The 12065-nt window shown below is 45.1% G+C and overlaps 1 protein-coding gene across 9 annotated transcripts in view; it reads left to right on the top strand.

Annotated features, from left to right (window-relative positions):
- The window catches only part of PLCE1 (phospholipase C epsilon 1), a 400168-nt gene that overhangs the window by 266100 nt on the left and 122003 nt on the right, over nt 1-12065 (top strand). The gene's annotated exons all lie outside the window — the stretch shown is intronic.

The following is a 12065-nucleotide window of genomic DNA, read 5'->3' as shown; positions in this document are numbered from 1 at the left end:
GAGGAAGGTGCAGGAGGACATGAAGATATGGAGGACGAACTGTCCATGGACATGGAAGACTCAGCAGATGAGGGGGACCTTGGTCAAATTTCAGTTGAAAGAGGTTGGGGGGAGATGTCAGAGGAAGAAAGAACGGTTAGCACCTCTATGCCACAAACACAGCGTGGACTTGGTCCGCATGGCTGCGCAAGACACATGAGTGCCTTCTTGTTGCACTACCTCCAACATGACCCTCGTATTGTCAAAATTAGAAGTGATGATGACTACTGGCTTGCCACACTATTAGATCCCCGGTACAAGTCCAAATTTTGTGACATAATTCCAGCCATAGAAAGGGACACACTTATGCAGGAGTATCAGCAGAAGCTGTTACTCGATCTTAGATCCGCTTTTACACCAAACAACCGTGCAGGTGCAGGGAGGGAATCTCCCAGTTGTAACTTGACAAACATGGGACGGTCTCGTCATCTTCAACAGTCTACACGTACCAGTAGGACCGTATCTGGTGCTGGTAACAGCAATTTAATGGAATCTTTTCATAATTTTTTTAGACCCTCCTTTGCAAGGCCACCAGAGACAACAAGTCTGACACATAGTCAACGGCTGGAGAGGATGATACAGGAGTATCTACAAATGAACATCGATGCCATGACTTTGCAAATAGAGCCTTGCTCATTTTGGGCTTCAAATCTAGAAAAATGGCCAGAGCTATCCAGTTACGCCTTGGATATTTTGTCGTGTCCAGCTGCCAGCGTTGTCTCTGAACGTGTCTTCAGTGCTGCTGGGTGTGTGCTGACAGATAAGCGCACGCGTCTGTCCAGTGACAATGTGGACAGACTGACGTTCATCAAAATTAACAAGTCATGGATCCAGAAGGAATTTACAACCCCTGTGTCATCCTGGGGAGAGTAAATGCTTGTGGATATGGAATGTGCTTGATGCAAATCTAGCTGTGAAGTGTACAACTATGGCACAACTGCTGCCACTGAATGGGTGGGTGTGTGTGGGGCACAATTTTTGGAAAAAAGGGAGGCTCCGCTTGGAGTAACCCTTGCTTACATTGTTTTTAAAAGGAGCCAAGATGACCAAGTCATGGTTCAGCAAAGACTTTATCTACCTACCCCGGTGGCATGCTGGGGACGGTTAATTATGGCGTATTTTTGAATGTGCTTGATGCAAATCAAAACATCCTGTTTGCAACTAGGGCACAAGTGCTGCCACTGATGGGGTGTCTGTGTGCCCAATTTTTGGAAAAAAGGTAGACTCCGCTTGGAGTAACCCTTGCTTGATGTGTTTTTTAAAAATGATACAAGATGAACAGATCTGAAGGCAAGATGAAGGCAACATCATGTCTCCGCCTGCACTTTCCTCACAAACCTGCATTTTTCCAGGGACACCCTACTCAACACCGTCTACAGACAGCAGCCAGATCTCTGTCCCTCAGATGTGGTCAAATAAAAGGCCACTTACTGCGACCCATGACAAAGCTAAGTGGTTGACTCTATCCCTCTGTAAGCTGTTGGCTACCGAAGTGCTGCCTTTACGCGTAGTGGACACACAGGATTTTACAGACCTTATGTCTGTCGCTGTGCCCCAGTACCAGATGCCCAATCACCACTGCTTCTCCAAGAAAAGCATGCCCGCGCTACACCAGCATGTCGCACACAACATCACCACTTCCTTGAGAAAATCTGTGTGCGACAGGGTGCATTTCAACACAGATACTTGGACCAGTAAGCATAGACAGGGTCATTACATGTCACTGACTGGGCACTGGCAAACTATGGTGAGAGATGGAGAAGGGTCTGCTGTACAAGTCTTGCCGTCCCCACGAGTTGTTTCAATCCTTCTTCTGTATGTAGAAGTTAATACACTGCTTCTGCCTCTTCAACCTCGTGTGGGTCCTCCACCTTGGCGCAAACCCTGTGTGGTCAGGCCACCCTTCCTTGCAACTGCGCACAAGGACTACCACACACCTCCTTACTATGCTGGCAGCAGAGCTCAATGCCATCAGGCGGTCAAAGTTTTACTTTGAAATGTATGGGAAATGTGAGTCACACCGCTATTCCAGAGAATAGTAGTCAGGCAGGGTCAAAACATTAATTGAGGAACAGGAACAGAATGGGACGGCCAGGACTTAATCAGAAAACAAGCAGAGGTGAAATGCGGATCGGCCAACAAGGTACATAAACAGCAAGCAGGAAAAGTAGTCAGGTAACAAGCACACAAAATCATAAAACTGAACTGGGGGTAAAATTAACCAGAGGTTCATAGCTATGTCTGGCAGTGGTCTGCAGACAGGATGGGCATAAAAAAGGGTGTGGTGTCTTCCCATTGGTTGTAGCTGAATGATGGTATTTCATCTGTGAGATACCCACCAGCTACATTCAGCCAGAGATTCTGCATCTGTCAAGGTAATGCAGCCCAGTGGGTGAGCATAACCTGCGTCCACCTGCGCCGCTGGCATCGACTACTCTCCCATCATCAGCACTATTCATGAAAGGAACACGTTGTCACCTGGCGACCGGAGTACAAATTGACGGAGCGGACTCCGTTGTTGACTTAACAGCCGTGTGCGGCAATGATGCAAACCTGGCTGCGGGCCATCCTCAGGGCAATGTGACACACGTGCCTTGTATGGCTCACGTGTTGAACCGAATTCTCCAGCAATTTTTAAAACACCATCACGGCCTACATGGCCTTGTGCAGCGGGCACGCTCGCTATGTGCTCACTTCCATCGTGCGCACACAGCAGCTCAACAACTTTCATCACTCCGGAAGTCTTAGGGTCTGGCAGTTAAACGCCGGAAATGCGATGTTCCGACACGCAGAAATTGGAATCTGCACATGTTGCAGCGTGTGTGGCAGCACCGGAGAGCCCTGCTGAAATACGGTATGACATATAGCCTGGGATAACTTGATCAAGAGGTGGTGCAGATCACGCTGCTGGAGTGGTGTCAGATCAAGGACCTATGCACCCTGCTACACAGTTCACAAATGTCGACGAAGATGTTTAGCACTGGCAATGTCATTCTCAGCGTGACAATTCTGGTCATCTACATGATGGAGCACACTGTAATTATTATTCGGAGTCAGGTGTTGGGACAAGAGGAAGGGGAGGAAGTACAGGAGGAGTCATATGCGGAAGGGATAACAAGATCTACGAGGTCCAGATGGTCAGCGGCACCTATGCGGCAGTCATGGTGAGGGAGAGGGATTAACAAGGGCGCATAGTATCAGCAAAAAGTGTTGATGAAAGTGCAGGAGCCCATGAAGAAATGGAGGACGAACTGGCGATGGGCATGGAAGACTCAGCAGATGAGTGAGAGCTTGCTCACATTTTGGTTGTGCGAGGTTGTGGGGAGAGGGCAGAGGAAGGATGCACGATTCTCACCTCTCTGCCACCAACACACCAAGGACTTGGTCCTCCTGGATGCACAAGACACATGAGCGCCTTCTTGCTGCACTACCTACATGACCCTCGGATTGTATGAATTTGAAGTAATCCTGAATACTGGGTTGCCACACTGTTAGATCCCCGGTACAAGACAAAATTTGGCGAACTAATTCCTGCCATAGAAATGGACGCACGTATACAGGAGTATCTGCAGAATGTGGTACGCAATCTTAGATCTACTTTTCCACTAAACACCAGTGCTGCACAGAGTGAATCTCAACGCTTTGTCATGGATAGGAGGAAATGGTCTTTTACTTGTCCACATCGGAGGGACCGAGGGATGGCTGCTGTGCTGAGATGGCGTTGAGTACGGTGTCCCTGCACAGTTGCACTTTTGGTCATATCCCAAAATGAGTTGAAAAAGGACAGATGCTGTTGGAAAGGGGAACAGGTGTGTTGGAAAGGGGAAAAAAGTTTTGGTCCGTGGATTTGGTGGTTAAGCAACTGTAACATTTGCTGAAGAAACACCATCTGTTACAGTGGGACTGGCAGATTTGGATAAAGTGGTATATAATCTGTGACCGCTATATAACGAAAATTAATAAGAAAAGAAAGAGAAAGGTATATATCCCCATCAGCAGTCAGTGTCCACCGTGCTCCCAGTTGGAAAAGGAGAGGTTGGCAACTGGAAGGTTTGGTGGAGGATACAGAGCTGTGTGGCTATGAAACTAATAGTAGCCTGAACCGAGTTAGACGCCATTCGGATCTGGAGACTGTGAGCCCTGTTAGCGTCACAGGGTCCACATGCCCACCCAGCCCAGGAACTCCCTGTTAACAACACAGGGGCCATTGAGTACGCTGACCGTGTGCGTAGGGGCCACACCTGTGGACAGCAGGCGCATCAGCAGCAGCAGGCCTGTTAATGCCACTGGGCTGCACAAGCAGGACTGGTAGGACAGGAGCTGGTCTTAACCGTTCTGCGTTACCAACTGTGGTGGTGGCCTGCATCCACCACCCTATCCCTGCCTACCTCTGGCCTAAAGCCGCAATGGGTTCAACACATGGAGGTGTGCTCTTTCGGAGCATAATAGAAGACTGCGCACCTCCTTGTTGGCTCCAGCCCCTTTTATAACCTGGGTCCGCCCCAAACCAGGGTGAACCACAATGCACCTCCTGGAGACAAAAGTAGAGTGACACGTCATGAGTGGCATAACTAGCGTCCTATTTGGAAACGCAACTTCAATGATGACCTCATGGCTGCCATGACCCAAACACCTCACCAGTCATCGTCTGACCATCAATAATGCGGTGACAAGTCATAGGTGTGGGCCTCTGCAAGCCATTTGGGAGGACACCTGATGCCCTGTGGTCTATATGGGACCCCCACATCAGGGCCAGGGCCAAAGAGTTCATTACCGGACCTAGTCTCTGATGCAGGAAGTGCCTGAGCATGCTCAGTAGCATGAAATACAGTCTCTGAAAAAAGACTATCAGCTTTAGCATGGTGTCTAGGCACAAAACAGGACTTAGACCCGGCACGGAATGCAAGCACCTGTGCAAAGAGGCTTTTCACACTTAGTGTGGGAGCATGCGCTGTATCCCGAAAAGAAGACTTAGCGTCAGGAATAACACAGTCAGGCTGATCATACTCACTAGGCGAAACACTGTAATTATGCTGCAGCTGGGGTAAATCAGCACACGCATGCGCACTAGCTGCCTCTCCACACTTAGACGTGGAGGGGAAATTGGTCTTGGAGATGCTGTCTATGAACAGAAGGAAAAGCTAAAGGAAGCCTGACTTTCTATCCCTCCGAATTATGAAATGCAGCAATGAATTCCATGAGTTTGCTATAACATTAGCGTAGCAAAATGTGCATGAGGGTGTCATGTAGAGGTGCTATAAATAGCTTGGCACCAGTGGGGCACTAATGGAATACAACAGCCAGTTCTATGATGCCACTAAATGGCAGTATTTTGTGCTATCATTATAGCTTATTAAAAACAGAGCAGGAGGTTGTCATGCAGAGGTGCTGCACATAGATTTGCAGTAGTGTGAATAGACAAAAGTACAATAGCCACGTTTAGGATGCCACTAGGTACACTGAGTGTTTGCTAGTATAATGGCTGAGTTTAAAAAAGTTTGAGTGTGCAATGCAGGCAGACGTGCTGCAAATATCGTTACAATAGTGTGAATAGACAAAAGTACAATAGCCACGTTTAGGATGCCACTAGGTACACTGAGTGTTTGCTAGTATAATGGCTGAGTTTAAAAAAGTTTGAGTGTGCAATGCAGGCAGACGTGCTGCAAATATCGTTACAATAGTGTGAATAGACAAAAGTACAATAGCCACGTTTAGGATGCCACTAGGTACACTGAGTGTTTGCTAGTATAATGGCTGAGTTTAAAAAAGTTTGAGCGTGCAATGCAGGCAGACGTGCTGCAAATATGTTTACAATAGTGTGAATAGACAAAAGTACAATAGCCACGTTTAGGATGCCAATAGGTACACTGAGTGTTTGCTAGTATAATGGCTGAGTTTAAAAAAGTTTGAGTGTGCAATGCAGGCAGACGTGCTGCAAATATCGTTACAATAGTGTGAATAGACAAAAGTACAATAGCCACGTTTAGGATGCCACTAGGTACACTGAGTGTTTGCTACTATAAATGGCTGAGTTTAAAAAAGTTTGAGCGTGCAATGCAGGCAGACGTGCTGCAAATATGTTTACAATAGTGTGAATAGACAAAAGTACAATAGCCACGTTTAGGATGCCAATAGGTACACTGAGTGTTTGCTAGTATAATGGCTGAGTTTAAAAAAGTTTGAGTGTGCAATGCAGGCAGACGTGCTGCAAATATCGTTACAATAGTGTGAATAGACAAAAGTACAATAGCCACGTTTAGGATGCCACTAGGTACACTGAGTGTTTGCTAGTATAATGGCTGAGTTTAAAAAAGTTTGAGCGTGCAATGCAGGCAGACGTGCTGCAAATATGTTTACAATAGTGTGAATAGACAAAAGTACAATAGCCACGTTTAGGATGCCAATAGGTACACTGAATGTTTGCTAGTATAATGGCTGAGTTTAAAAAAGTTTGAGTGTGCAATGCAGGCAGACGTGCTGCAAATATGTTTACAATAGTGTGAATAGACAAAAGTACAATAGCCACGTTTAGGATGCCAATAGGTACACTGAGTGTTTGCTAGTATAATGGCTGAGTTTAAAAAAGTTTGAGTGTGCAATGCAGGCAGACGTGCTCTGCAAATGTCTTTGCACTAGTGGGACTATAGCAAAGTCCAATAGCCACGTTTAGGATGCCACTAGGTACACTGAGTGTTTGCTAGTATAATGGCTTAGTTATCATGAGTTGGAGTGTGCAGAGGACAGGAGGGTACAGTGGCAGGATTGTGGTGCTCTGGGTAGAGGAATGGAAGCCTGCCTTTCTATTCCCTCCTAATGGTGAAATGCAGGGAGGAAATCCCTGACCTTGGCTACACAGACGCTGTTGCTGTTTGCAGGACCTGTCACCTATGGCTCTCTGACCCTGCCGGTTTGAGCCCTTAAAAGGACTGCTAGAATGTGCTCTCCCTATGCTGTCTAACGCTGTGTATGCAGCGCATACAGCTGTATCGGTGATAGGACTCAGGAGGACGGAGCTGCGACAGTGATGTCTGACACCAAAGACGCAGAAGGCAGATAATGGCGTCCTGGAAGAAAATGTCCGGTTTTATAATGCAGGGACATGTGACATGGACATCCTATCACACATGCCGTTGCTTCTCTGGCTCAAAGTCCACTTAGCTGTGTGTGGGTCTGGGATTGGCTGACATGCTGGCCCGCCCCACAAGACGCGCGCGCTTAGGGAAGGAAGACAAGAAAAAAAAAAAAAAAAAATGGCGATCGCCATTATAGAAACAGCAGTGATCTGAAGGCGCTGTTCACGCACACTATACACTGAAATGTCATAATAGTGTGATTCACAGAGTGACTTACACTATTACAGCAGAAACCAAGCTATGATTTAGCTGTTTTTTTGCTGCTAGAACCGTTCTTGAACGTTTCTAGAACTATCGAGCTTTTGCAAAAAGCTCGAGTTCTAGTTCGATCTAGAACAGGCCCCAAAATCACTCGAGCCTAGAACTGGAGAACCACGAACCACGAACCGCGCTCAACTCTAGTCCTAAACTGGATTTTTTTTTTTTCTTTTAAGTCCGGTTGGACCCACTAAGCCAAATATCTGCAGGCTCAACCATCTCTACTCCTGAATCCAAATCCCACAATGAAAATTTTTAGTAGGGTTTTTTTCTATGATATCCGTGAGTTTTCATTTCACTTCTACATATAATTAATGTATAAAAGTTTCAATATTTTGAAACATAATTTTTGCAAATATAAAGATGAAGAATATTTTGTTATGCCAATTCTCTGATCTTTATTTAGAGGAAACTTAGCAACAATTCAAATAACTAAAACATGTCTAAACACAATTGCGAATTATAAACAGTAACAGAAATTGCACTACAATATTTGGTCTTCATTCAGTGATAACTCTTCTTTGCTACTCTCTTGTATTCCTGCATTGGTTCATCTCTCACAATTGTCCAGCAGTCATCTGCAGCATTGATGGCTACCAATTTCCCTTGATATCTTGTCTCCAAAGCCGTAATATCTTGGTGAAATCTCTCACCGTGCTCTTCGGTCACAGTGTGGTGGAAAAAAGTCTAGATCCGAATATAAGAAATGAATATTTAAGGACATGTTACTGCCAAGATCCTTATATGTTTTAAGGAGATTTTCCACCAACTCTTCATGGTTATCTGCTCTTGAGCTTCTTCAAAAATTAGTTATCATTAATGTGACTGCTGCCCATGCAGCCCTTTTCTTGCCCTGCAACAAATGGAGAAACTCCTCATCTTGAAGAAGCTTACAAATCTGAGGACCAAAAAAGACTCCTTCCTTTATCTGTGCTTCACTCAACCTCGGAAAATGATCAATGATATACTTGAATGCTTTTGCATTTTTATCCATTGCCTTTACAAAGTTCTTCATTAGGCCCAACTTAATATGTAATGGTGGTAACAAAATCTTATGTGGGTCAACAAGTGTCTTAAGGCAGGACATTTTACTCCCTGGCTGAAGGGAATGTTGGAGAGGCCAGTTTCTCTTATTGTAGTAATATTCTATTCCACGGCTATCCCACTCTCAGAAAGCAGCAGTACGTTGTGTATCCACCCTGGAGACCAATTAAGAAGGCAACCACCTTTAAGTAACCTTTAAGTAACCACAGAGGGGCCACAAATGTTGGTCAACAACAGGTGTTTCCTGTTGTCAAAGGTTTCTTTTATGTGGAGTGTATAATCCACTGGAATTAAATGTAGCGCATTGCCATTATGTAACAAGATGGCAATTTGGGCTTGTTTTGGACAAATTGATGAAGAGCTTCCATTCCTCTGGATTACGACTAAAGAACAGCAGACCTGTGGAAGTTCAGTTTGTCGGGTTCAGACGGACTTTTCATAAAGTTCGGTTTGGGACCAGGACTGCACCTGAACCCCAATGGAAATCACTTTTTGGGTAGTTCAGGTCTCTGCCCACATGCAGGCAGCCATAAACAGAATACTTCTGGGGGAGAGTAGCGGGGTTTTTCCATTTTTCGGGGGGTGCACACTACATCTGAGCATCAAACGTACCCAAGCACAGCGATGCTCATGTGAATGGTTTGCATAAGTAAATCATCCAAACTCTGTTTTTTTTTTTAAAGTCTGTGATCAGTAAGAACACCGAACACTGAACTTCGGGTTCACTCATCTCTAATTATGACTTATTTTCAGCCCTTCCATTATACTGCTGCTGTTGTTACATTGCCTCAAGATCAGCCTCTATGAAGAAGTATTGGATGAGATTTTTATCACGGTTGCGGAACAAAGAAATCCAAACTTTGCCTGATATGAGATTCCATTGCTGTAGCCAGGGCACCTAAAGCTGGTGTCACACATAACGACGACGACAACGACGTCGCTGCTACGTCACCATTTTCTGTGACGTTGCAGCGACGTCCCGTCGCTGTCGCTGTGTGTGACATCCAGCAACGACCTGGCCCCTGCTGTGAGGTCGCCGGTCGTTGCTGAATGTCCAGCTTCATTTTTTGGTCGTCACTCTCCCGCTGTGACACACACATCGCTGTGTGTGACAGCGAGAGAGCGACGAAATGAAGCGATCAGGAGCCGGCACTGGCAGCTGCGGTAAGCTGTAACCAGCGTAAACATCGGGTAACCAAGGGAAGACCTTTCCCTGGTTACCCGATATTTACGCTGGTTACCAGCCTCCGCTCTTGCTGCCAGTGCCGGCTCCTGCACTGTGACATGTGGCTGCAGTATGCATTGGGTAATTAACCCGATGCATACTGTAGCAAGGAGAGCAAGGAGCCAGCGCTAAGCAGTGCGCGCGGCTCCCTGCTCTCTGCACTGTGACATGTAGCTGCAGCACACATCGGGTTAATTAACCCGATGTGTGCTGCAGGAGAGCAAGGAGCCAGCGCTAAGCGAGGCTCCCTGCTCTCTGAACTGTGACATGTAGCTGCAGCACACATCGGGTTAATTAACCCGATGTGTGCTGCAGGAGAGCAAGGAGCCAGCGCTAAGCGCGGCTCCCTGCTCTCTGAACATGTAGAACAGCGACCTTATGATCGCTGCTTCTGCTGTGTTTGACAGCTAAGCAGCGATCATAACAGCGACTTACAAGGTCGCTGTTACGTCACCGAAAATGGTGACGTAACAGCGACGTCGTTGTCGCTGTCGTTTAGTGTGACACCAGCTTAAGAGCTCAGCCTTACACTTGGTCAGATCCAAATCTCTAAGAAGTGGATTAGTTCACTTTGTGTTGTAAGGTGTGGTTCAGTTGAGGTTACAGACAGAATGTCTGGGTCGTGAGAGGAAGATATTTCATGACACCAAGCGCCTTCTTCTTCCTCACTTGACTCAACTGAAAATGTTTCTGTTGCTTTCGGAATCTGCATATCTTCTGTATGTGGTACTGGGCGTATTGTGGATAGGATGTTTGGATACTGTAAAGTCCACTACTTCGTCCTTGAAACTCCTGTCCTAATGGGCGGCACCATGCAGAATTTAGCAATTCGTAGTGTGATCAGTTGTCTCTGTCCAGATAACTTGAACTCAAAAAGGCATAGATTGTCTCTTCCCATGCAACTACTCAGTAATATGTGAGGCATATTTATTGTAGCATAAGTATGGAGTCCAACTCTTGTCCTGATATCCTATTCTGCTGGTAAAATACACGTTGTAAACTTTCCTTATCATGGTAGTCAAGTTTTGTCTTTGTCACAAAAGTGACTTATCGCCATACAGTATTAGCAAAAACTATCCGCTTTATCAATGCAAGAAAGAGGCATATCTGAAAAAAACATATGGAAACATGTTAATATGCTAAGAAAGTAAGCTAAGAAATCCTAAAACTGTATACCTTACACAGAAAGCATTTATAAAAATAGGTGTTCCAACTGTAATTAGGACAACGTAATCAGGGCTGAGTTAGTGTATTTTGATTGGTCTCTTTAAGATTATAGAATACTGAAGGCTCAATAGACTAAATAGATGATGTCATAGACTAGCTACTAATAATGCAATAGTGATGATGAAATATAAAGATGCACATTTCTATAAGCTGCATGAAAGATTTCATAAGTAATTACAACCTCATGTGGATCTTGAAAATTAGAGTCAATCAGCAAATTTAAGTATCATATTCATTTTCAGCTCCACAAAATTAGTTGACGTCAACTGTTTTTGTCTCTGAATCAATTTGGTTGTGAAACAGTCCGTTATTTTTTTAACCCCTTCACGACCGAGGACATATTGGTACATCCTAAATCATGAAGGAGGATCACAGCCGGCTACTGTGGTGAGCCAGTAGCGACCCCTACACGTCTGCTGATTTAAACAGCAGACATGCGGCTGTCAGGCGTGGGTGGTTCAGAGATCCACCCGTGCCTGTTAACCCCACTGATCACGCTGTCAAAATGTGATTGCGCGATTTAAATGGCCACGGCAGGAGAATAGCCTTTTCCTGCCGCCATCTGAGGCCCCATGACACAATCACGGGGACATGGTAGCAACGGGCAATGTGATGACTCCTGTCACTATTATGGCGTAGTTCCTGTTACAGCCGGCAGAGCAGCTCTGATCAACAGAAATAAATCAGCGATCAGACTGCTGATTCTTATAGTAGTACCCTAGGGAGACTAGTAAAGAAAAAAAAAAAAAAACCTATAAGTTCAAATCACCCCTTATTCGCCCCATCAAAAATTAAAGGGTTAAAAAATATACACATATTTGGTATTGCCGCCATCAGAAATGCCCGATCTATCAAAATATAAAATCAATTAATCTGATCAGCATACAGCGTAACAGCAAAAAAATTCAAAACGCCAAAATTAAGTTTTTAGTTGTCGCATATTTTACGTAAAATGCAATAACAGGCAATCAAAACGTAGTATCTGCGTAAAAATGGTACTATTACAAAAATATCAGCTTGAGATTAAAAAAATAAGCCATCACTGAGCCCCATATCACGAAAAAGGAGAACGCTACGGGTTGCAGAAAATAGCGCAAAAAGTGTGCCACTTTTTTGTACAAAATTTTGCATTTTTTCTA

Source organism: Anomaloglossus baeobatrachus, chromosome 5, assembly GCF_048569485.1.
Source record: "Anomaloglossus baeobatrachus isolate aAnoBae1 chromosome 5, aAnoBae1.hap1, whole genome shotgun sequence".
Lineage (NCBI taxonomy): Eukaryota > Metazoa > Chordata > Amphibia > Anura > Aromobatidae > Anomaloglossus > Anomaloglossus baeobatrachus.
Note: the sequence above shows the minus strand (reverse complement) of the source record. Positions and strands in the feature narration are given on the sequence as shown.